The following is a 23,986-nucleotide window of genomic DNA, read 5'->3' on the forward strand; positions in this document are numbered from 1 at the left end:
TCTGGGGTTCATCTTTGGTTTCTCGTTTTTGGATATTTGTTTTACTCTCCCTTAATACCATAACAAGCCACTTGTGGTATTTTCATTCCTGACCAGAGATCAAACTCTAAGCCTTTGGAGTAGGAGCACTGACTCCAAGACCCTAGACTATCAGAGAACTAACCCTAGGGAGTATCAAATAGTGAGAACTCACACAAGGAAACCCCTTGATTACAAGACCCAGCATCACCCAACCAGCAGTAGCACCCTGTGCAGGGTGCCTCATCTAAATAAGAAACAAAACAAAAATACAAACCAAATCATCAGCAGACAGGAGTACCACCTCACTCAGCCTTGCCCATCAGAAGAAAAACAAACAAGCAAACAAAAACTCAGCACAAATCTCACCCTATATAAAGCTCACACAAGCCACTAGGCCAACCTTAGGAGGGCAGAAACCAAAAGGAAGAAGAATTCAACCTTCTTCAAGGGAAGAATTCAACTTTCACTGAAGCCTGGGAAAAGGAGACCTCAAACACAATAACTTAAAAAAGAAAAAAATGAAAAGGCAGAGAAATACTTCACAAATGAAGGAACAGCTAGAAACACAGAAGTCCAAATAAATGAAGAGGAAATAGGAAAATTACCTTTAAAAAAATCAGAATAATGATAGTAAAGATGATTAAAAACCTTGAAAACAAAATGAAGAAAATACAAGACTCAATTAACAAAGACCTAGGAGAATTAAAGAATAAACATACAGAGAAAAACAACACAATTATTGAAATTAAAAATACTCTAGAAGTAATCAATAGCAGAATATCTGAAGCAGAAGAAGAAATCAGTGAGCTGGAAGATAAAATGGTAGAAATAACTTCTGAAGAGCAGAATAAAGTAAAAAGAATGAAAAGAGCTGAGGACAGTCTCAGAGACCTCTGGGACCATATCAAACACACCAACATTCAAATTATAGGGGTCCCAGAAGAAGAAGAGAAAAAAAAAGGGGGGGCATGAGAAAATTTTTGAAGAGATTATAGTTCAAAATTTCCCCAACATGGAAAAGGAAATAGCCGATCAAATCCAAGAGGCACAAAGAGTCCTATACAAGATAAACTCAAGGAGAAACATGCCAAGACACATACTAATTAAACTAACAAGGACTAAACACAAAGAAAGAATATTAAAAGCAGCAAGGGAGAAGCAACAAGTAACAAAAGGGAAACCCCATATACTTGACAACTGATCTTTCAGCAGAAACTCTGCAGGCCATAAGGGAATGGCAAGATATATTTAAAGTACAGAAAGGGAAAAATCTACGACCAACATTACTGTACCCAGCAAGGATCTCATTCAAAATTGATGGAGAAATGAAAAGTTGTTCAGATAAGCAAAAGTTAAGTGAATTCAATACCACCAAACCAGCTTTACAACAAATGTTAAACGGACTCATATAGTCAAGAGAAATCTGTATGCAGGTCTGGAAGCAACAGTTAGAACTGGACATGGAACAATAGACTGCTTCCAAATAGGAAAAGGAGTATGTCAAGGCTGTATATTGTCACCCTGCTTATTTAACTTCTATGCAGAGTACATCATGAGAAACACTGGAATGGAAGAAATACAAACTGGAATCAAGATTGCCGGGAGAAGTATCAATAACCTCAGATACGCAGATGACACCACCCTTATGGCAGAAAGTGAAGAGGAGCTAAAAAGCCTCTTGATGAAAGTGAAAGAGAAGAGCAAAAAAGTTAGCTTAAAGCTCAACATTCAGAAAACGAAGATCGTCGCATCTGGTCTCATCACTTCATGGGAAATAAACGGGGAAACAGTGGAAATAGTGTCAGACTTTATTTTTTTGGGCTCCAAAATCACTGCAGATGGTGACTGCAGCCGTGAAATTAAAAGACGCTTACTCCTTGGAAGAAAAGTTATGACAAATCTAGATAGTATATTCAAAAGCAAAGACGTTACTTTGCCGACTAAGGCCCATCTAGTCAAGGCTATGGTTTTTCCAGTAGTCATGTATGGATGTGAGAGTTGGACCGTGAAGAAGGCTGAGCGCTGAAGAATTGATGTTTTTGAACTGTGGTATTGGAGAAGACTCTTGAGAGTCCCTTGGACTGCAAGGAGATCCAGCCAGTCCATTCTGAAGGAGATCAACCCTGGGTGTTCCTTGGAAGGAAAGATGCTAAAGCTGAAACTCCAGTACTTTGGACACCTTATGTGAAGAGTTGACTTATTGGAAAAGACTTTGATGCTGGGAGGGATTGGGGGCAGGAGGAGAAGGGGAAGACAGAGAAGGAGATGGCTGGATGGCATCATGGACTCGATGGACGTGAGTCTGAGTGAACTCCGGGAGATGGTGATGGACAGGGAGGCCTGGAGTGCTACGATTCATGGGGTCGCAAAGAGTCGGACATGACTGAGCGACTGAACTGAACTGAACTGATAGTCAAGAAATACAACAGAAGAAAAAAAATCTACAAAATCAACCCCCAAAATTAGAAAGTGGCAATAAGAACATATATATCAATAATTAATTTAAATATAAATGGATTAAATGCTCCAACCAAAAGACCCAGACTAGCTGAATGGACACAAAAAGAAGAACCATATATGCTGTTTACAAGAAACCCACTTCAGACCTCAAGACACATATAGACTGAAAGCGTGAGGATGGAAAAATATATTCCATGCAAATGGGAAGCAAAAATAAGCTGGAGTAGCAATCCTCTATAGGACAAAATAGATCTTAAAATAAAGAATATTATAAGAAATAAGGAAGGGCACTACCTAATAATGATCAAGGGATCAACCCAAGAGGAATACATAATAATTGTAAATATCTATACACCCAACATAGGAGCACCTCAATACATAAGACAAACACTAACAAACATATAAGGAGAAATTGACAGTAGCACAATAATTTTAGGATACTTTACACCCCATTCAGACCAATGAACAAATTATCAAAACAGAAAATTAATAAGAAGATACAAGTCTTAAATGATACATTAGATGAGATGGATCTCATTGATATCCTCAGGACATTCCATCCAAATGCAGAAGAATACACTTTCATTTCAAGTGCACATGGGACATTCCTCAGGATAGACCACATCTTGGGTCACAAACCAAACCTCAGTAAATTTAAGAAAATTGAAATTGCATCAAACTTCTTCTCTGACCACAATGCTATGAGACTAGATATCAATTACAAGAAAAAACTGCAAGAAACACAAACACGTGGAGATTAAACAATGCATTTCTAAATAACCAACAGGTTACTGAAGAAATCAAAGGGAAATTTAAAAATTTATAGAAATAAATGACAATGAGAACAGGACAACTCAAAACCTATGGGGTGCAGCAAAGCAGTTCTAAGAGGGAAGTTTATAGCAATACAATCCTACCTCAGGAAACAAGAAAAACATCGAATAAACAACCTAACTTTACACCTAAACCAACTGGAAAAAGAAGAAAACCCCAAAATTAGTAGAAGGAAAGAAATCATAAAGATCTGAGCAGAAATAAATGAAAAAGAAATGAAAGAAACAATAGTAAAGATTAATAAAACTAAAAGCTGGTTCTTTGAGAAGATAAAAAAAGATTGACAAACCCTTTGCCAGACTCATCAAGGAAAAAAAGAGAGAAGAATCAAATCAACAAAATTAGAAATGAAAAAGGAGAGGTTACAACAGATAATGCAGAAATACAAAGGATTATAAGAGACTATTATGAACAACTATATGGCAATAAAATAGAGAATCTGGAAGAAATGGACAGATTCTAGAAAAGTTCAACCTTCCAAGACTGAACCAGGAAGAAATAGAAATTATGAACAACCCAAGTACAAACACTGAAATTGAAGCTGTGATAAAAACTCTCAAAAAACAAAAGCCCAGGACCAGATGGCTTCACAGGAGAATTCTATCAAACATTTAGAGAAGAGTTAATGCCTATCCTTCTAAAAACTCTTGCAAAAAATTTCAGAGGAAGAAACACTTCCAAATTCATTCTATGAAGCCACCATCACCCTGATACCAAAACCAGACAAAGACAACACAAAAAAGACAACTACAGGCCAATGTCACTGATGAACAGAGATGCAAAAATCCTCAAAAAAATTTTAGCAGAATTTAGCAACACATCAAAAAACTCATGCACCATGACCAAGTTGGGTTTATTCCAGGGATACAAGGATTCTTCAATATATAGAAATCAACCAATGTGATACACCATATTAACAAACTGAAAGATAAAAACCATACGATCATCTCAATAGATGTAGAAAATGCCTTTGACAAAATTCAGCACCTATTTATGATTAAAACTCTTCAAAAAAATGGGCATAGAAGGAACCTACCTCAACATAGTAAAGGCCATATATGATAAGCCTACAGCAAACATTATTCTCAATGGTGAAAAACTGAAAGCATTCCCCCTAAGATCAGAAACAAGACAAGGGTGTCCACTTTCACCACTATTATTAAACATAGTTATGGAAGTCCTAGCTACAATAATCAGAGAGGAAAAAGAAATAAAAGGAATCCAGATCAGAAAAGAACAATTAAAGGTCTCACCATTTGCACATGACATGATACTGTACACAGAAAACCCTAAAGATAGTATCAGAAAATTACTAGAACTAATCAAATGAAAGAGGAGAGTGAAAAAGTTGGCTTAAAGCTCAACATTCAGAAAACTAAGATCATGGCATCCGATCCCATCACTTCATGGGAAATAGATGGGGAAACAGTGTCAGACTTTATTTCTGAGGGCTCCAAAATCACTGCAGATGGTGACTGCAGCTATGAAATTAAAAGATGCTTACTCCTTGGAAGAAAAGTTATGATCAAACTAGACAGCATATTCAGAAGCGGGGACATTACTTTGCCGACTAAGGTCCGTCTAGTCAAGGCTATGGTTTTTCCAGTAATCATGTATGGATGTGAGAGTTGGACTGTGAAGAAGGCTGAGCATAGAAGAATTGATGCTTTTGAACTGTGGTGTTGGAGAAGACTCTTGAGAGTCCCTTGGACTGCAAGGAGATCCAACCAGTCCATTCTGAAGGAGATCAGCCCTGGGTGTTCTTTGGAAGGAATGATGCTAAAGCTGAGACTCCAGTACTTTGGCCACCTCATGCGAAGAGTTGACTCATTGGAAAAGACTCTGATGCTGGGAGGGATCGGGGGCAGGAGGAGAAGGGGACGACAGAGGATGAGATGGCTAGATGGCATCACTGACTCAATGGATGTGAATCTGAGTTGGTGATGGACAGGGAGGCCTGGTGTGCTGTGATTCATGGGGTCACAAAGAGTCGGACATGACTGAGCGACTGAACTGAACTGAACTGAATCAGTGAACTTAGCAAAATTGTAGGATACAAAATCAATACACAGAAATCACTTGCATTTCTATATGTTAGCAATGAAAAACCAGAAAGAGCAACTAAGGAATCAATCCCATTCACCAGTGCAACAAAAAGAATTAAATATCTAGGAATAAACTTACCTAAGGAGATGAAAGAACTGGACACAGAAAGGCGGCTGTGACGGTGCAAAAGCACAGGCCACTGTGACGGCACACAAGTGTGTCCAAGAGGAGCTACCCCACGTCCAAGGTCAGGGGCAGCAGCTGAGAGTGCCAGGCTGCGAAGGCGCAGGAACATCCTAAAGGAGCTACCCCAAACCCGAGGTCAGCGACCAAGAGGAACAACCCCACATCCAAGGAGCGATGGCTGCACAAGTGCAGAAGGGCCTAGAGGAGCTACTCCAAGGTCAGAAGGGGCAGCAGTGAGGAGATACCCCTCGTCCAAGGTAAGGAGCAGCAGCTGCACTTTGCTGGAGCAGCTGTGAAGAGATACCCCAGGTCCAAGATAAGAGAAACCCAAGTAAGATGGTAGGTGTTGCAAGAGGGCATCAGAGGGCAGACACACTGAAACCATAATCACAGAAAACTAGTCAATCTAATCACACTAGGGCCACAGCCTTGTCTAACTCAATGAAACTAAGCCATGCCCTGTGGAGCCACCCAAGATGGGCGGGACATGGTGGAGAGGTCTGACAGAATGTGGTCCACTGGAGAAGGGAATGGCAAACCACTTCAGTATTCTTGCCTTGAGAAACCCATGAACAGTATGAAAAGGCGAAAAGATAGGACACTGAAAGAGGAACTCCCCAGGTCAGTAGGTGCCCAATACGCTACTGGAGATCAGTGGAGAAATACTGAAGGGATGGAGCCAAAGCAAAAACAATACCCAGCTGTGGATGGGACTGGTGATAGAAGCAAGGTTCTATGCTGTAAAGAGCAATATGGCATAGGAACCTGGAATGTCAGGTCCATAAATCAAGGCAAATTGGAAGTGGTCAAACAGGAGACGGCAAGAGTGAACATCGACATTCTAGGAATCAGCGAACTAAAATGGACTGGAATGGGTGAATTTAACTCAGATGACCATTATATCTACTACTGTGGGCAGGAATTCCTTAGAAGAAATGGAGTAGCCATCTGGTCAACAAAAGAGTCCAAAATGCAATACTTGGATGCAATCTCAAAAACGACAGAATGATCTCTGTTCGTTTCCAAGGCAAACCATTCAATATCACAGTAACCAAGTCTAGGCCCCAACCAGTAATGCTGAAGAAGCTGAAGTTGAATGGTTCTATGAAGACTTACAAGATCTTTTAGAAATAACACCCAAAAAAGATGTGCTTTTCATTATAGGGGACTGGAATGCAAAAGTAGGAAGTCAAGAAACACCTAGGGTAACAGGCAAATTTGGCCTTGGAATGCAGAATAAAGCAGGGCAAAGGCTAATAGAGTTTTGCCAAGAGAACGCACTGGTTATAGCAAACACCCTCTTCCAACAACACAAGAGAAGACTCTACACATGGACATCACCAGATGGTCAACACTGAAGTCAGATTGAGTATATTCTTTGCAGCCAAAGATGGAGAAGCTCTATACAGTCGGCAAAAACAAGACCGGGAGCTGACTGTGGCTCAGATCATGAATTCCTTATTGTCAAATTTAGACTTAAATTGAAGAAAGTAGGGAAAACCACTAGACCATACAGGTATGACCTAAATCAAATCCCTTATGATTATACAGTGGAAGTGAGGAATAGATTTAAGGGACTAGATCTGATAGATAGAGTGCCTGATTAACTATGGACTGAAGTTCCCAACATTGTTCGGGAGACAGGGATCAAGACCATCCCCATGGAAAAGAAATGCAAAAAAAAAGCAAAATGGCTGTCTGGGGAGGCCTTACAAATAGCTGTGAAAAGAAGAGAAGCAAAAAGCAAAGGAGAAAAGGAAAGATACAAGCATCTGAATACAGAGTTCCAAAGAAGAGCAACAAGAGATAAGAAAGCCTTCCTCAGCGATCAATGCAAAGAAATAGAGGAAAACAACAGAATGGTAAAGATGAGAGATCTCTTCAAGAAAATTAGAGATACCAAGGGAACATTTCATGCAAAGGTGGGCTCGATAAAGGACAGAAATGGTCCTAAAAGGACCTAACAGAAGCAGAAGATATTAAGAAGAGGTGGCAAGAATACACAGAAGAACTGTACAAAAAAGAGTTTATGATCAAGATAATCACGATGGTATGATCATTCACCTAGAGCCAGACATCCTGGAATGTGAAGTCAAGTGGGCCTTAGGATGCATCACTATGAACAAAGCTAGTGGAAGTGATAGAATTCCAGTTGAGCTATTTCAGATCCTGAAAGATGATGCTGTGAAAATGCTGCACTCAACATGATAGAAAATTGGAAAACTGAGCAGTGGCCACAGGACTGGAAAAGGTCAGTTCTCATTCCAGTCCCAAAGAAAGGCAATGCCAAAGAATGGTCAAACTACTGCACAATTGCACTCATCTCACATGCTAGTAAAGTAATGCTCAAAATTCTCCAAGCCAGGCTTCAGCAATATGTGAACCGTGAACTTCCTGATGTTCAAGCCGGTTTTCAAAATGGCAGAGGAACCAGAGATCAAATTGCCAACATCCACTGGATCATTGATAAAGCAAGAGAGTTCCAGAAAAACATCTATTTCTGCTTTATTGACTATGCCAAAGCCTTTGACTATGTGGATCACAATAAACTGTGGAAAATTATGAGAGAGATGGGAATACAAGACCACCTGACCACCCTCATGAGAAACCTGTATGCAGGTCTGGAAGCAACAGTTAGAACTGGACATGGAACAACAGACTGCTTCCAATAGGAAAAGGAGTAAGTCAAGGCTGTATATTGTCATCCTGCTTATTTAACTTATATGCAGAGTACATCATGAGAAACGCTGGGCTCGAAGAAGCACAAGCTGGTATCAAGATTGCTGGGAGAAATATCAATAACGTCAGAAATGCAGATGACACCACCCTTATGGCAGAAAGTGAAGATGAACTAAAAAGCCTCTTGATGAAAGTGAAAGAAGAGAGTGAAAAAGTTGACTTAAAGGTCAATATTCAGAAAACAAAGATCATGGCATCTGGTCCCATCACTTCATGGGAAATAGATGGGGAAACAGTGGAAACACTATCAGATTTTATTTTAGGGGGCTCCAAAATCACTGCAGATGGTGACTGCAGCCATGAAATAAAAGACACTTACTCCTTGGAAGAAAAGTTATAACCAGCCTAGACAGCATATTAAAAAGCAGAGACAGTTCTTTTCCAACAAAGGTCCGTCTAGTCAAGGCTATGGTTTTTCCAGTGGTCATGTATGGATGCGAGAGTTGGATTGTGAAGAAAGCTGAGTGCTGAAGAATTGATGCTTTGAACTGTGGTGTTGGAGAAGACTCTTGAGAGTCCCTTGGACTGCAAGGAGATCCAACTAATCCATTCTAAAGGAGATCAGCCCTGGGTGTTCTTTGGAAGGAAAGATGCTAAAGCTGAAACTCCAGTACTTTGGCCACCTCATGCGAAGAGTTGACTCCTTGGGAAAGACTCTGATGCTGGGAGGGATTGGGGGCAGGAGGAAAAGGGGACGACAGAGGAGGAGATGGCTGGATGGCATCACTGACTCAATGGACATGAGTTTGAGTGAACTATGGGAGATGGTGATGGATATGGAGGCCTGGCGTGCTGCAATTCATGAAGTCACAGAGTCAGACACAACTGAGCAACTGAACTGAACTGAACTGAATGGAAGAAATCAAAGATGACATAAAAAGATAGAGAGATATTCCATGTTCCTGGGTAGGAGAAATCAATATTGTGAAAACGACTATGCTACCAAATGTAATCTACAGATCAATGCAATCCCTCTCAAATTACCAATGGCATTTTTCACAGAACTAGAACAAAAAATTTCACAATTCATATGGAAACGCAAAAGACCCCAGATAGCCAAAGCAGTCTTGAGAAAGAAGAATGGAGCTGGAGGAATCAAGCTTCCTGACTTCAGTTTATACTACAAAGTTACAGTCATCAAGGCAGTATGATACTGGCACCAAAACAGAAGTATAGACCAATGGAACAAGATAGAAAGCCCAGAAATAAACCCATGCACCTGTGGGTACCTTATTTTTGATAAAGGAGGCAAGAACATACAATGAGGCAATGACTGCCTCTTCAATAAATGGTGCTGGGAATACTGGACAGCTACATGCAAAAGAATGAAATTAGAAAACTTCCTAACACCATACACAAAGATAAACTCAAAATGGATTAAAGACTTAAATGTAAGACTAGAAACTATAAAACTCTTGGAGAAAAACATAGCAGAACACTCGATGACATAAATCAAAACAAGATCCTCTAGAGTAACAGAAATAAAAACCCACCACCTAGAGTAACAGAAATAAAAACAAAAGCAAACACGTGGGACCTGATTTAACTTAAAAGCTTTTGCACAGCAAAGGAAACTCTAAGCAAAGTGAAAAGGAAACCCTCAGAATGGGAGAAAATAATAGCAAATGAAACAACTGACAAAGGATTAATTTCCAAAATATACAAGCAGCACATACAACTCAATACCAGAAAAACAAAAAACCCAATCAAAAAGTAGGGAAAAGACCTAAACAGATGTTTCTCCAAAGACATACAGATGGCTAACAAACACATGGAAAGATGTTCAACATCACTGATTATTACAGAAATGCAAATAAAAACTACAATGAGTTATCACCTCACACCAGTCAGAATGGACCTCATTGAAAAGTCTATAAACAATAAATGCTTGAAAGGGTGTGGAGAAAAGGAACACTCTTGCACTGTTTGTGGGAATGTAAATTGATACAGCCACTGTGGAAGATGTTATGGAGATCCCTTTAAAAACTAGGAATAAAACCACCGTCAGTTCAGTTCAGTCGCTCAGTTGTGTCCGACTTTTTGAGACCCCATAAATCACAGCACGCCAGGCCTTCCTGTCCATCACCGACTCCCAGAGTTCACTCAAACATGTCTGTTGAGTCGGTGATGGCATCCAGCCATCTCATCCTCTGTCGTCCCCTTTTCCTCCTGCCCCCAATCCCTCCCAGCATCAGAGTCTTTTCCAATGAGTCAACTCTTCGCATGAGGTGGCCAAAGTACTGGAGTCTCAGCTTTAGTATCATTCCTTCCAAAGAGCACCCAGGGCTGATCTCCTTCAGAATGGACTGGTTGGATCTCCTTGCAGTCCAAGGGACTCTCAAGAGTCTTCTCCAACACCACAGTTCAAAAGCATCAATTCTTCTGCACTCAGCTTTCTTCACAGTCCAACTCTCGCATCCATTCATGATTACTGGAAAAACCATAGCCTTGACTAGACTGACCTTTGTCGGCAAGGTAATATCTCTGCTTTTTAATATGCTGTCTAGGTTGGTTATAACTTTCCTTCCAAGGAGTAAGCGTCTTTTAATTTCATGGCTGCAGTCACCATCTGCAGTGATTTTGGAGCCCAAAAAGATAAATTCTGACACTGTTTCCACTGTTTCCCCATCTATTTCCCATGAAGTGATGGGACCAGATGCCATGATCTTCATTTTCTGAATATTGAGCTTTAAGCCAACTTTTTCACTCTCCTCTTCACTTTCATCAAGAGGCTTTTTAGTTCCTCTTCACTCTCTGCCATAAGGGCGGTGTCATCTGCATTTCTGAGGTTATTGATATTTCTCCCAGCAATCTTGATTCCAGCTTGAGTTTCTTCCAGTCCAGCGTTTCTCATGATGTACTCTGCATAGAAGTTAAATAAGCAGGGTGATAATATACAGCCTTGATGTACTCCTTTTCCTATTTGGAAGCAGTCTGTTGTTCCATGTCCAGTTCTAACTGTTGCTTCCTGACCTGCATATAGGTTTCTCAAGAGGCAGGTCAGGTGGTATGGTATTCCCATCTCTTTCAGAATTTTCCACAGTTTATTGTGCTCCACACAGTCAAAGGTTTTGGCATAGTCAATAAAGCAGAAATAGATGTTTTTCTGGAACTCTCTTGGTTTATCAATGATCCAGTAGATGTTGGCAATTTGATCTCTGGTTCCTCTGCCTTTTCTTTTTTTTTAATTTAATTTTATTATGATGATGATTATTATTTTTACTTTACAATATTGTATTGGTTTTTCCATACATCAACATGAATCCGCCATGGGTGTACACGTGTTCCCAATCCTGAACCCCCCTCCCACCTCCCTCCCCATACCATCTCTCTGGGTCATCCCAGTGCACCAGCCCTAAGCATCCTGTATCCTGCATTGAACCTAGATTGGTGATTCATTTCTTATATGATATTATACATGTTTCAATGCCATTCTCCCAAATCATCCCACCCTCTCCTTCTCCCACAGAGTCTAAAAGACTGTTCTATACATCTGTGTCTCCTTTGCCCTCTCACATACAGGGTTATCCTTACCATCTTTCTAAATTCCATATATATATATGTTAGTATACTGTATTGGTGTTTTTCTTTCTGGCTTACTTTTCTGTGTAATCACTTGAACATCTGGAAGTTCACAGTTCACATATTGCTGAAGCCTGGCTTGGAAAATTTTGGGCATTACTTTACTAGTGTGTGAGATGAGTGTAATAGTGCTGTAGTTTGAGCAATCTTTGGTGTTGCCTTTCTTTGGAATTGGAATGAAAACTGACCTTTTCCAGTCCTGTGGCTACTGCTGATTTTTCCAAATTTGCTGGCATATTGAGTGAAGCACTTTCACAGCGTCAAATAAGTGGAAAATTATAATCTGATGATTTAAGAGCTATAAGACAAATTGGTCTGGATTTAATTTGGTCCAACTAATAGAGCCAAATAAGAAGGAGCCAGCTTGAGGAGTGTGCAGCTATGCATCTGGAGTTAAAGATTCCAAGGAAAAGGGACAGAAGTAGATAGAGGGAATCAATAAAATATATTTGGAAAAGATCATTTTGAGAATATCCTGCACTTAGTACTGAGATTCAGGAAAGATGGATGCAAGGGAAGCCTAAAAAAGTGATAATGCAAAAATTCACCACTAAAAAAATAAAATAGCTCTAATCTGCTAATGATATGTGTCTGAGAGAGTGAAAATATTTTGTGAAATAGAAAAGAGTATGCTTCTATACATATAAACCATAAGAAACAGATAATAATGGATTATTCTGGAAAATGGGACTACAGCACAAGTATGGACCATTGTAAAAATAGCCATGGTGCTCTTTAGCTCATTGCATTAGGAGCTGAATCCGACTTGGCCTTGTTATTTGCTTTGATTGACAGAAAGCAGCTATAGAGATGACATTATACAAATTCCTGGTCTAGTTTTGAAGAGGCCTTTTGGGTTTTGCTTCCACAGTCTTAGTGCTAAGACTGCCATGTGAGCAGGGCTAGCCTGAAGGAAGAAGAGAAACATGTGGCCTGTCACTTCATTGGCTCTAGCTGATAGCCAGGCAACCCCAGCAACACTGCCAGTCCACTGAGTGTCAGCTTCCCATAGAGGCATATGTCAGCCTAGCCAAGACCAGAAGAATACCCAGCCCATCCTAGCCCAAAGAGTTGATTCATAGAATTGAGAACTAAATTCAATGTTTCTGGCTGTTTTTTTTTTAATTGTAGAAAACACCTGCTGTAATATTCACCCTCTTAATAATGTTAAAGGGTGCACTTCAGTTCAGTCACTCAGTCATGTCCAACTTTTTGTGACCTCATGAACTGCAGCATGCCAGGCCTCCCTGTCCATAACCACCTCCCAGAGTCCACACAAACCCATGTTCATTGAGTTGGTGATGCCATCCAACAGTTTCATCCTCTGTCATCCCCTTCTCCTCCTGCCCTCAATCTTTCCCAGCATCGGGGTCTTTTCAAATGAGTCAGCTCTTTGCATCAGGTGGCCAAAGTATTGGAGTTTCATCAATATCAGTCCTTCCAGTGAATATTCAGGACTCATTTCCATTAAGATGGACTTGTTGGATCTCCTTGCAGTCCAAGGGAATTTCAAGAGTCTTCTCCAACACCACAGTTCAAAAGCATCAATTCTTCGGCGCTCAGCTTTCTTTATAATCCAACTCTCACATCCATACATGACCACTGGAAAAACCATAGCCCTGACTAGATAGACTTTTGTTGACAGAGTAATATCTCTGCTTTTCAACATGTCGTCCAGGTTGGTCATAACTTTCCTTGCAAGGAGTAAGTGTCTTAAATTTCAAGGCTGCTATCAGCATCTGCAGTGATTTTGGAGCCCCAAAAATGAAGTCAGTCACTGTTTCCACTGTTTCCCCATGTATTTGCCATGAAGTGAGGGGACTGGATGCCATGACCTTAGTTTTCTGAATGTTGAGCTTTAAGCCAACTTTTTCACTCTCCTCTTTCACTTTCATCAAGAGGCTTTTTAGTTCTTCTTCACTTTCTGCCATAAGGGTGGAGTCATCTGCATATCTGAGGTTATTGATATTTCTCCCAGCAATCTTGATTCCAGCTTGTGCTTCCTCCAGCCCAGTGTTTCTCATCTGCATATAAGTTAAATAAGCAGAATGACAATATACAGCCTTGATGTACTCCTTTCCCTATTTGGAACCAGTCTGCTGTTCCATGTCCAGTTCTAACTGTTGGTTCCTGACCTGCATACAGGTTTCTCAAGAGGCTGATCAGGTGGTCTGGTATTCCCATCTCTTTCAGAATTTTCCACAGTTTATTGTGATCCACACAGTCAAAGGCTTTGGCATAGTCAATAAAGCAGAAAGAGATGTTTTTCTGGAACTCTCTTGCTTTTTCCATGATCCAGCAGATGTTGGCAATTTGATCTCTGGTTCCTCTCACTTTTCTAAAACCAGCTTGAACATCTGGAAGTTCATGGTTCACGTATTGCTGAAGCCTGGCTTCCAGAATTTTGAGCATTACTTTACTAGTATGTGAGATGAGTGCAATTGTGCGGTAGTTTGCACATTCTTTGGCATTGCCTTTCTTTGGGATTGGAATGAAAACTGACCTTTTCCAGTCCTGTGGCCACTGCTCAGTCTTCCAAATTTGCTGGCATGTTGAGTGCAGCACTTTCACAGCATCACCTTTCAGAATTTGAAACAGCTCAACTGGAATTCCATCACCTCCACTAGCTTTGTTTGTAGTGATGCTCTAAGGCCCCCACTCCAGGATATCTGGCTCTAGGTGAGTAGTCACCCCACATTATTACCTAGGTCGTGAAACTCTTTTTTGTACAGTTCTTCTGTATATTCTTGCCACCTCTTCTTAATATCTTCTGCTTCTGTTAGGTCCATACCATTTCTGTCCTTTATCGAGCCCATCTTTGCATGAAATGTTCCCTTGGTATCTCTAATTTTCTTGAAGAGATCTCTAGTCTTTCCCATTCTGTTGTTTTCCTCTATTTCTTATCTCTCCTTGCTATTCTTTGGAACTCTGCATTCAAATGGATATATCTTTCCTTTTCTCCTTTGCTTTTCACTTCCCTTCTTTTCACAGCTATTTGTGAGGCCGCCTCAGACAGCTATTTTACTTTTTTGAATTTCTTTTTCTTGAGGATGGTCTTGATTCCTGTCTCCTGTACAATATCATGAACCTCCATCCATAGTTCATCAGGCACTCTGTTTATCAGATCTAGTCCCTTAAATCTATTCCTCACTTACACTGTATAGTCATCAGGGATTTGATTTAGGTCATACCTGAATGGTCTAGTGGTTTCCTCCACTTTCTTTAATTTCAGTCTGAATTTGGCAATAAGGAGTTCATGATCTGAGCTACAGTCAGCTCCCAGTCTTGTTTTTGCCGACTGTATAGAGCTTCTCCATCTTTGCTGACTGTATAGAGCTTCTCCATCTTCATATAATCAATCAGATTTCAATGTGACCATCTGGTGATGTCCATGGGTAGAGTCTTCTCTTGTGTTGTTGGAAGAAGGTGTTTGCTATGACCAGTGCATTCTTTTGGCAGAACTCTATTAGCCTTTGTCCTGCTTCATTTTGTACTCCAAGGCCAAATTTGCCTGTTACTCCAGGTGTTTCTCGACTTCCTACTTTTGCACTCCAGTCCCTTATAATGAAAAGGACATCTTTTTTGGTGTTAGTTCTAGAAGGTCTTGTAGGTCTTTATAGAACTGTTCAACTTCAGCTTCTTCAGCATTACGGGTCAGAGCATAGACTTGGATTACTGTGATATTGAATGGTTTGCCTTGGAAATGAACAGAGATAATTCTGTTGTTTTTGAGACTGCATCCAAGTGCTGCATTTCAGACTCTTTTGTTGACTATTATGGCTATTCCATTTCTTCTAAGGGATTCTTGCCCACAGTAGTAGATATAATGGTCATCTGAGTTGTTTACCCATTCCAGTCTATCTTAGTTCGCTGATTCCTAGAATGTTGATGTTCACTCTTGTCATCTCCTCTTTGACCACTTCCAATTTGCCTTGATTCATGGACCTAACGTTCCAGGTTCCTATGCAATATTGCTCCTATAGCATTAAACCTTGCTTCTATCACCAGTCCCATCCACAACTGGGTGTTGTTTTTGCTTTGGCTCCATCCCTCCAGTATTTCTCCACTGATCTCCAGTAGCATATTGAGCACCTATCAACCTGGGGAGTTCATCTTTCAGTGTCCTATCTTTTTGCCTTTCCATACTGTTTGTGGGGTTCTCAAGGCAAGAATACTGAAGTGGTTTGCCATTCCCTTCTCCAGTGGACCACATTCTGTCAGACCTCTCCACCATGTCCCGCCCGTCTTGGGTGGCCCCACAGGGCATGGCTTAGTTTCATTGAGTTAGACAAGGCTGTGGTCCATGTGATCAGATTGGCTAGTTGTCTGTGATTGTGGTTTCAGTCTGTCTGCCCTCTGATGCCCTCTCTCAGTACCTACCGTCTTACTTGGGTTTCTCTTACCTTGCCACTTGGGGTATCTCTTCATGGCTGCTCCAGCAAAGTGCAGCCACTGCTCCTTACCTCGGATGTGGGGTAGCTCATTTCAGCTGCTGCCCCTGACCTTGAACGTAGGGTAGTTCCTCTAGGCCACGCTTTTGCACTGCCACTTCAGTAGTGTTTAATCACATTGTTTTATAACAGCTCTCTAGACCACTTCTAATTTACTTTGATTCATGGACCTAACATTCCAGGTCCTTATGCAATATTGTTCTTCACAGCATCAAACTTTACTTCCATCACCAGTCACATCCACAACTGGGTGCTAGACTCTATAGGACTGTAGCCCACCAGCTCCTCTGTCCATGGGATTCTCCAGGCAAGAAAACTGGAGTGGGTGGCCATATCCTCCTCCAGGGAATCTTCCCCATCCATGAATCGAACCCAAGTCTCTTGTGGCTCTTGCATTGGCAGGCAGGTTCTTTACAACTAGTGTCACCTGTGAAGGCGATGTATATAGGATACATTTCCCAAAATGTGTTTTTGTTTATTAACGGCTTGGAAAAAGCTGGTGTTGAAATGTTGCAGCTGATGGAACAGCCACTTGTCAGATCCAAATGATAACTCTGAAAGTGATGCTTTTAGAAATGGTGACAGAAAAAGCTACTAGAGACAGCAGGACAAGAACACAGCAGGTGAATGTCCATGGGCAGGAATATTGGGTAAGGTCTCGGCACCTGATCCTACAGACTTACTGCTTTCCCATCTGGCCTCTCAGAGCTTCTTGTCAGGAGTTATTAAAGACCCAGGGCATGCCCTGCCCCACACAACCTCCCCCACATGCCCAACACACATCCCTTGTTTCTGGGATGGTGGCAATTGCCCCTGGATAGACCTTGGCAATTCAGGTTAGCTGACAGGAGAGGAACCTCAGCATCCAGCTGCAAGTAGTCGTGAGTCCAGGCATTTGGTGCTTTAGAAGTTTCCTCACTTCCCTGGTTCCCTGGTGATATTCCCGGGACAGGACTCAGGACCAAATGCTCCCTCCAGCCAAGAATCCACCTTTGATTTTGACCTTGTCAGCTCAAGCCAAAGCAGGATGCTCCTACAGACATTTTGGCAGGATGGGTGGGGGTGGGGGTGAGAAACTGACTCTATACATATGTGTGTGTGTGTGTGTGTGTGTGTGTATATATGCTTAGTCAATCAGTCATGTCTGACTCTGTGACTACATAGACTGTAGTCTGCCAGTCTCCTCTGTCCATGGGGATTCTCCAAGCAAAAGTACTAGAGTGGGTTGTCATACCCTCCTCCAGGGGATCTTCTCAACTCAGGGATTGAACACAGGTCTCCTGCATTGCAGGTGGATTCTTTACAGACTGAGCCACCGGGGAAGCCCATATGTGTGTGTGTGTGTGTGTGTGTGTGTGTGTAGTCTTTCAGGTCAGTTCAGTTTAGCTGCTCAATCGTGTCCAACTCTTTGTGACCCCATGGACTGCAGTGCGCCAGGCCTCCCTGTCCATTGCCAACTCCTGGAGCTTACCCAAACTCATGTCCATTGAGTCAGTGATGCCATCCAACCATCTCATCTTCTGTCGTCCCCTTCTCCTTCTGCCCTCAATCTTTCCCAGCATCAGGGTCTTTTCAAATGAGTCAGCTCTTCGCACCAGGTGGCCAAAGTATTGGAGTTTCAGCTTCAGCATCAGTCCTTCCAGTGAACACCCAGGACTGATCTCCTTTAGGATGGACTGGTTGGATCTCCTTGCAGTTCAAGGGACTCTCAAGAGTATTTTCCAACACCACAGTTCAAAAGCATCAATTCTTCGGTGCTCAGCTTTCTTCACAGTCCAATTCTCACATCCATACATGACTACTGGAAATACCATAGCCTTGACTAGATGGACCTTTTTTGGCTAAGTAGTGTCTTTGCTTTTTAATATGTTGTCTAGTTTGGTCATAACTTTCCTTCCAAGGAGTAAGCATCTTTTAATTTCATGGCTGCAGTCAACATCTGTTGTGATTTTGGAGCCCAAAATAATTAAGTCAGCCACTCTTTCCCCATGTATTTGCCATGAAGTGATGGGACCAGATGCCATGATCTTAGTTTTCTGAATGTTGAGCTTTAAGCCAACTTTTTCACTCTCTTTTTTCACTTTCATCAAGAGGCTCTTTAGTTCTTTTCACTTTCTGCCATAAGGGTGGTGTCATCTGCATATCTGAGGTTATTGATATTTCCCCCAGAAACCTTGATTCCAGCTTGTGCTTCCTCCAGCCCAGCGTTTCTCATTATGTACTCTGCATATAAGTTAAATAAGCAGGGTGACAATACACAGCCTTGACGCATTCCTTTCCTGATTTGGAACCAGTCTATTGTTCCATGTCCAGTTCTAACTGTTGCTTCCTGACCTGCATATAGGTTTCTCAAGAGGCAGGTCAGGTGGTCTGGTATTCCCATCTCTCTCAGAACTTTCCACAATTTATTGTGATCCACACAGTCAAAGGCTTTGGCATAGTCGATAATGTCAGAAATAGATGATTTTCTAGAACTCTCTTGCTTTTTTGATGATCCAGCGGATGTTGGCAATTTGATCTCTGGTTCCTCTGCCTTTTCTAAATAGAGCTTGAACATCTGGAAGTTCATGGTTCACATATTGCTGAAGCCTGGCTTAGAGAATTTTAAGCATTACTAGCATGTGAGATGAGTGCAAATGAGTGGTAGTTTGAGTATTCTTTGGCATTGCCTTTCTTTGGAATTGGAATGAAAACTGACCTTTTCCAGTCCTGTGGCCACTGCTGAGTTTTCCAAATTTCTGTCATATTGAGTGCAGCACTTTCACAGTATCATCTTTTAGGATTTAAAATATCTCAATTGGAATTCCATCACCTCCACCAGCTTTGTTTGTAATGATGCTTCCTACGGCTGACTTGACTTCACATTCCAGGATGTCTGGCTCTAGATGAGTGATGACACTATATATATAGTCAAAACACTATGTATATTATAAATATTTTTATGTGAAATCACTTTGATATACACCTGAAATAGCACAATGCTGTAGATCAATTATACGTCAATAAATAAATAAAAAAAATTTTTTAAAACCTATTAGCTTTAGCCTCTCCTGAGATCAGCCAGAAGTCTGTGGAAAGTTCTGAGAGAGATGGGAATACCAGACCACCTGACATGCCTCCTGAGAAATCTGTATGCATGTCAAGAAGCAACAGTTAGGACTGGACGTGGAACAATAAACTGGTTCCAAATCAGGAAAGGAATACGTCAAGGCTGTATAATGTCACCCCGCTTATTTAACTTATATGCATAGTACAAATGCCAGGCTGGATGAAGCACAAGCTGGAATCAAGACTGCCAGGGGAAATATTAATAACCCCCAGTGCTCAAATAACACCACCCTTATGGCATAAAGTGAAAAGAACTAAAGAACCTCTTGATGAAAGAGAAGAGTGAAAAAGTTGGCTTAAAACTCAACATTCAGAAAACTGAGTGACATCCAGTCCCATCATGTCATGGCAAATAAATGGGGAAGCAATGAAAACAGTGACAGACTTTATTTTCTTGGGCTTCAAAATCATTGCAAATGGTGATTGCAGTCATGAAATTAAAAGATACTTGCCCCTTGGAAGAAAAACTGACCAACCTAGACAGCATATTGAAAAGCAGAGACATTAGTTTGCCGATAAAGGTCCATCTAGTCAAGGCTATGGTTTTTCCAGTGGTCATGTATAGATGTGAGAGCAGGACTATAAAGAAAGCTGAGTGCCAAAGAACTGATGTTTTTGAACTGTGGTGTTGGAAAATACTCTTGAGAGTCCCTTGAACTGCAAGGAGATCCAACCAGTCCATCCTAAAGGAGATCACTCCTGGGTGTTCATTGGAAGGACTGATGCTGAAGCTGAAACTCCAATACTTTGGCCACCTGATATGAAGAACTGACTCATTTGAAAAGACCCTGATGCTGGGAAAGATTGAGGGCAGGATGAGATGGGGACAACAAGATGAGATGGTTGGATGGCATCACTGACTCCTTGGACATAAGTTTGAGTAAGCCCTGGCAGTTGGTGATAGACAGGGAAGCCTGGTGTGCTGCAGTCCATGGGGTCACAAAGAGTCAGACATGACTGAGTGACTGAACTTAACTGAACTGTCTGTATGGTGTACTTTAGCCCTGAGTGGGGAGCTGGCTTCCAAAACTAGCTCTGAGTTTCAAATTCACTCAATATCTGTGACTCTCCCAGATATTCCAAAACAAGGTGCTGACTGCTCCTTGAGGTTCTAGAACTGAGACTAGATGCCATCATTGTTCCACTCATAGGGTGCCATCTTTTTATTGACCATAGTGGTGAAGGCATAGATGGCCTGTGTGCACAGACATAGGTTAACATTCTCTGGTACGAATTTGACAGGGCCTAGGGAGAAGGCAATGGCAGCCCACTCCAGTATTCTTGCCTGGAAAATCCCATGGACGGAGGAGCCTCGTAGGCTGCAGTTCATGGGGTCGCTAAGACTTAGACATGACTGGGTGACTTCACTTTCACTTTTCACTTTCATGCATTGGAGAAGGAAATGGCAACCCACTCCAATGTTCTTGCCTGGAGAATCCCAGGGATGGGGGAGCCTGGTGGGCTGCCATCTATGGGGTGGCACAGAGTCGGACACAACTGAAGTGACTTAGCAGCAGCAGCAGCAGCAGTAGGTGATATTGAGACCAGTTGGTCATAACACATAAGCTTTGTGGTATACTCAGGTGGGAAGAACAAGGGCTGGAACTTAGAGGCCTTGAAACCTGTTATTTCAATGCTTCTTTCACTGGCTCCTGTAGGAGGAGCAGCAGAAACACTCTGAATATCTTAGTTCTTCCTCTAGACTTAGGCTTGGAGACATGAGGAAGGCTCATATTGGTGAATAAGAGACAAACTCTCTTTCTCAGGGACCTGGGAATGGAGTCAAAGCAGATGTAGGATAAAGTAGACATTTTCCCCTTGAAGAGTTCTAATTTCTAGGGAATTAATGACTGATCCTCTCTAAACTAACACACTCTACTGCTATCTTAATTTCTTATTCTGATAAGGGTCTTCATGATCCTTAGCAATTTCATTTCCATGAGTTCAAAGGAATGTGGATACAAGCATGCAGGAGGTTGAGCTGAAAAAGCTCTCTTTCTCATTTTCCTTTTCTTTCTTTCTTCCTCCCTTCCTCCCTCTCTCCCTTCCATCCTTCTTTCTTTTCTCTCTTTCTTTATTTGTTTGTAGCAAATTTGACTGTGCCATAGGAGATGAAGACTCCAGCTCTCTCAGATTTCCAAGCATGTAAGTTTGCTGATGGTGGAAACTCCTCTGTCAAAAGGAAGAAGAGTCATGATGCTTGCAGCAATACAGCCAGACCTGTAACAAGGCAAGAGATAAACCCATGACTCAGCTCAGGGATTCCCATGGAAGCTACAGACCTGTTGCACTGCTGAGCACCTAATGATGAACAGTCAGCACCTCATGAGTTCTGCACACATCTTCCTCTCTACATATTCCCCAGCTACCCTGGCAATGAATGGGACAGGAGCTGGGTCCACCTCCTACTTAGTGAGTGGTGAGTAGAAGGAGCCTGGGCTTTGAGCAGTCACTGTTGTGCTTGAAGCCTGGCTCTTCTCCTTCCAGCTGCAGGATGCTGGATACCTTGTCATAGAACTCCTAACCTTGCTTTGCTTGCTGACACAATGGGGAGATTAAAACCTACTTCAAAGTATATTGTGAAGATTAGATGAAATAATGAAAGTGACATTATATAACATACAGTCAAAAATCAAATAAATGCATGTTGATTAAACCATTGGACTGTCTACCTGGTACAGTCATTAAGTCTCCAATGGACTGGATTCTCACCATTTGATAATGACTTTGAGCCAAGATCCAACTTACCTGATCTTGTCTTAACTCAGCTGCATGTTCAGTGAAGGCAATAGCTGAATAGCTCTGCAGTCTCACTGAGGCCTGAGATGCCCCAGAGCATCTTGTATCAGCTACTCCCTTGGGTGGTGTTCAGCATCCTCAGGGGCTCATGGACCACAGCCTTCTAAGGCTCTCTAGGAGTAGGGTGGTGCCAGGTCACAGATCTGAGCACTGAAGGCAGCATTAGTTCTTCATTACAAAGTGTGGCACTGGGTAAGTTATGGGTGATGAGAAAGATGATGGATTAAGGTGTAGAATTGTTGTAAAAGCCATTCTATTTGAGTGAGATATTGCAGAGAGAGGCACTGAGATTTGGATTGGAAACTACAGAAGCAGCATTTTAGGTTAGATGCCTTCAGAGAATGCCTAACTTGCTAGGACACACCTGCTAAGCTCTTGAAATGCAGTACTTTGTGACTTAGCACTTCCTATCAATGTACAGATGGCATCACTCTTTTCATTCTGGACCCTGAGCTTGTGCAAGAGAAAGAAAAAGCCAGCAGCCTGACAAAGCAGGGGCCTAATGGGATGGCACATGCCCAGACAAGAGAGAAATGATGCAGAAGAATCCAAACAGAGCCTTTTTGTATTGAAGCTAGGGGCTGGGTCCCTGCCTACTCGTGCTTGATGGAGAGGATTTTCTGGGTTTAGAGGCAAAGAGGGGAGTGGCACTGTGTAACTTACTGGCCCAAAGTAGCATCCTCCCCATCTCTGCTGCAGGCCCCACACAAAGGCCTGGGGCCCTGTCTCTCTGTGTAAGATCTGAGCTAAGGGGAGGCTTGTTATCTCTGTGACAGGAGAACAGCTGTACAAGGCATTGTACCAGAATCCAGCTGCATCCAACTCCACATTTGTCCCATTCCCCAGGGCCCTGGGCAGCCCACTGTGTTGTCAGACCACTCACCTGCTGTGGCCAAGTTCAGAGAACTCACTGCACATCAAATCTTCTCAAGGTAAAAATCCCTTTGCCATGTCTTTGACCATGAGAGGGACAGGGAGGGAGATCTTGGTCAAAATGTTCCACCAGGACTGTAGGGAATTTTTCTGTGGCTCCCACAAATTTTGGATAGTAAAGAGTAGAGTCAGAAAGGAACTAAGAAAGAGAAAAGTGCAGGCTCCCTGCTTTGGGTTGGCTCTATCTACTGATGAACATACTGGCTATTGTAAATAATGCTTCAGTGAACATAGGGGTGCACACATCTTTTTGAATTAGTGCTGTTTTTTTCTTTGGAAAGATACCCAGAAGTGGGGTTCTGAGATACTATGGTGGTACTATTTTTACTTTTGAAGGACCCCCATACTGTTTTCTATAGTGGCTGTATCAACTTATGTTGGTTGCCCGCTAATGTATATTTTGAGATAAATGATGACGTTGGAAGTCCCAATCAATTTACAGCAAAAAGATAAGCTCCAGGAAGCTTATAAGTTAGATTTTAGAAATAGATAAATAGAAACTTCTAGACACTTATCTATTTATATATAGATAAATAGAAACTTTTAGACACATTATCCATGAATAAAGCACATGTAGAAAAGGCGACAGAAAAAAAACTTACAAAGATTCTCAGAAATGTTTATTGTCCATATAGGACCTAGTGGGAAAAGCTTCACTTCTAATTCTCTCCTATACTCTAAGAATGTCCAATTAAATGTATAATCCCTAACCTTTAAGTAGATGAGAGTAGGGTCTATGCAACAACTAGGAGAAAAAATCTGAAAATCCAGTGACAAGAATGAAATGTGAACCCACTTCTAGTCCATCATACCTTAATGTAAACATA

At 41.6% G+C, this 23,986-nt stretch overlaps 1 long non-coding RNA gene across 1 annotated transcript in view; it reads left to right on the top strand.

Annotated features, from left to right (window-relative positions):
* LOC138445698 (uncharacterized) overlaps positions 1-23,986 on the top strand; it is a 48,055-nt gene that overhangs the window by 18,761 nt on the left and 5,308 nt on the right. Inside the window, exons 2-3 of the long non-coding RNA XR_011258967.1 lie at positions 21,516-21,846; positions 23,003-23,158. This is a non-coding gene — a long non-coding RNA (uncharacterized lncRNA). The remainder of the gene's footprint in view (positions 1-21,515; positions 21,847-23,002; positions 23,159-23,986) is intronic.

This window comes from Ovis canadensis, chromosome 1, assembly GCF_042477335.2.
Source record: "Ovis canadensis isolate MfBH-ARS-UI-01 breed Bighorn chromosome 1, ARS-UI_OviCan_v2, whole genome shotgun sequence".
NCBI classification, from domain to species: Eukaryota; Metazoa; Chordata; class Mammalia; order Artiodactyla; family Bovidae; genus Ovis; species Ovis canadensis.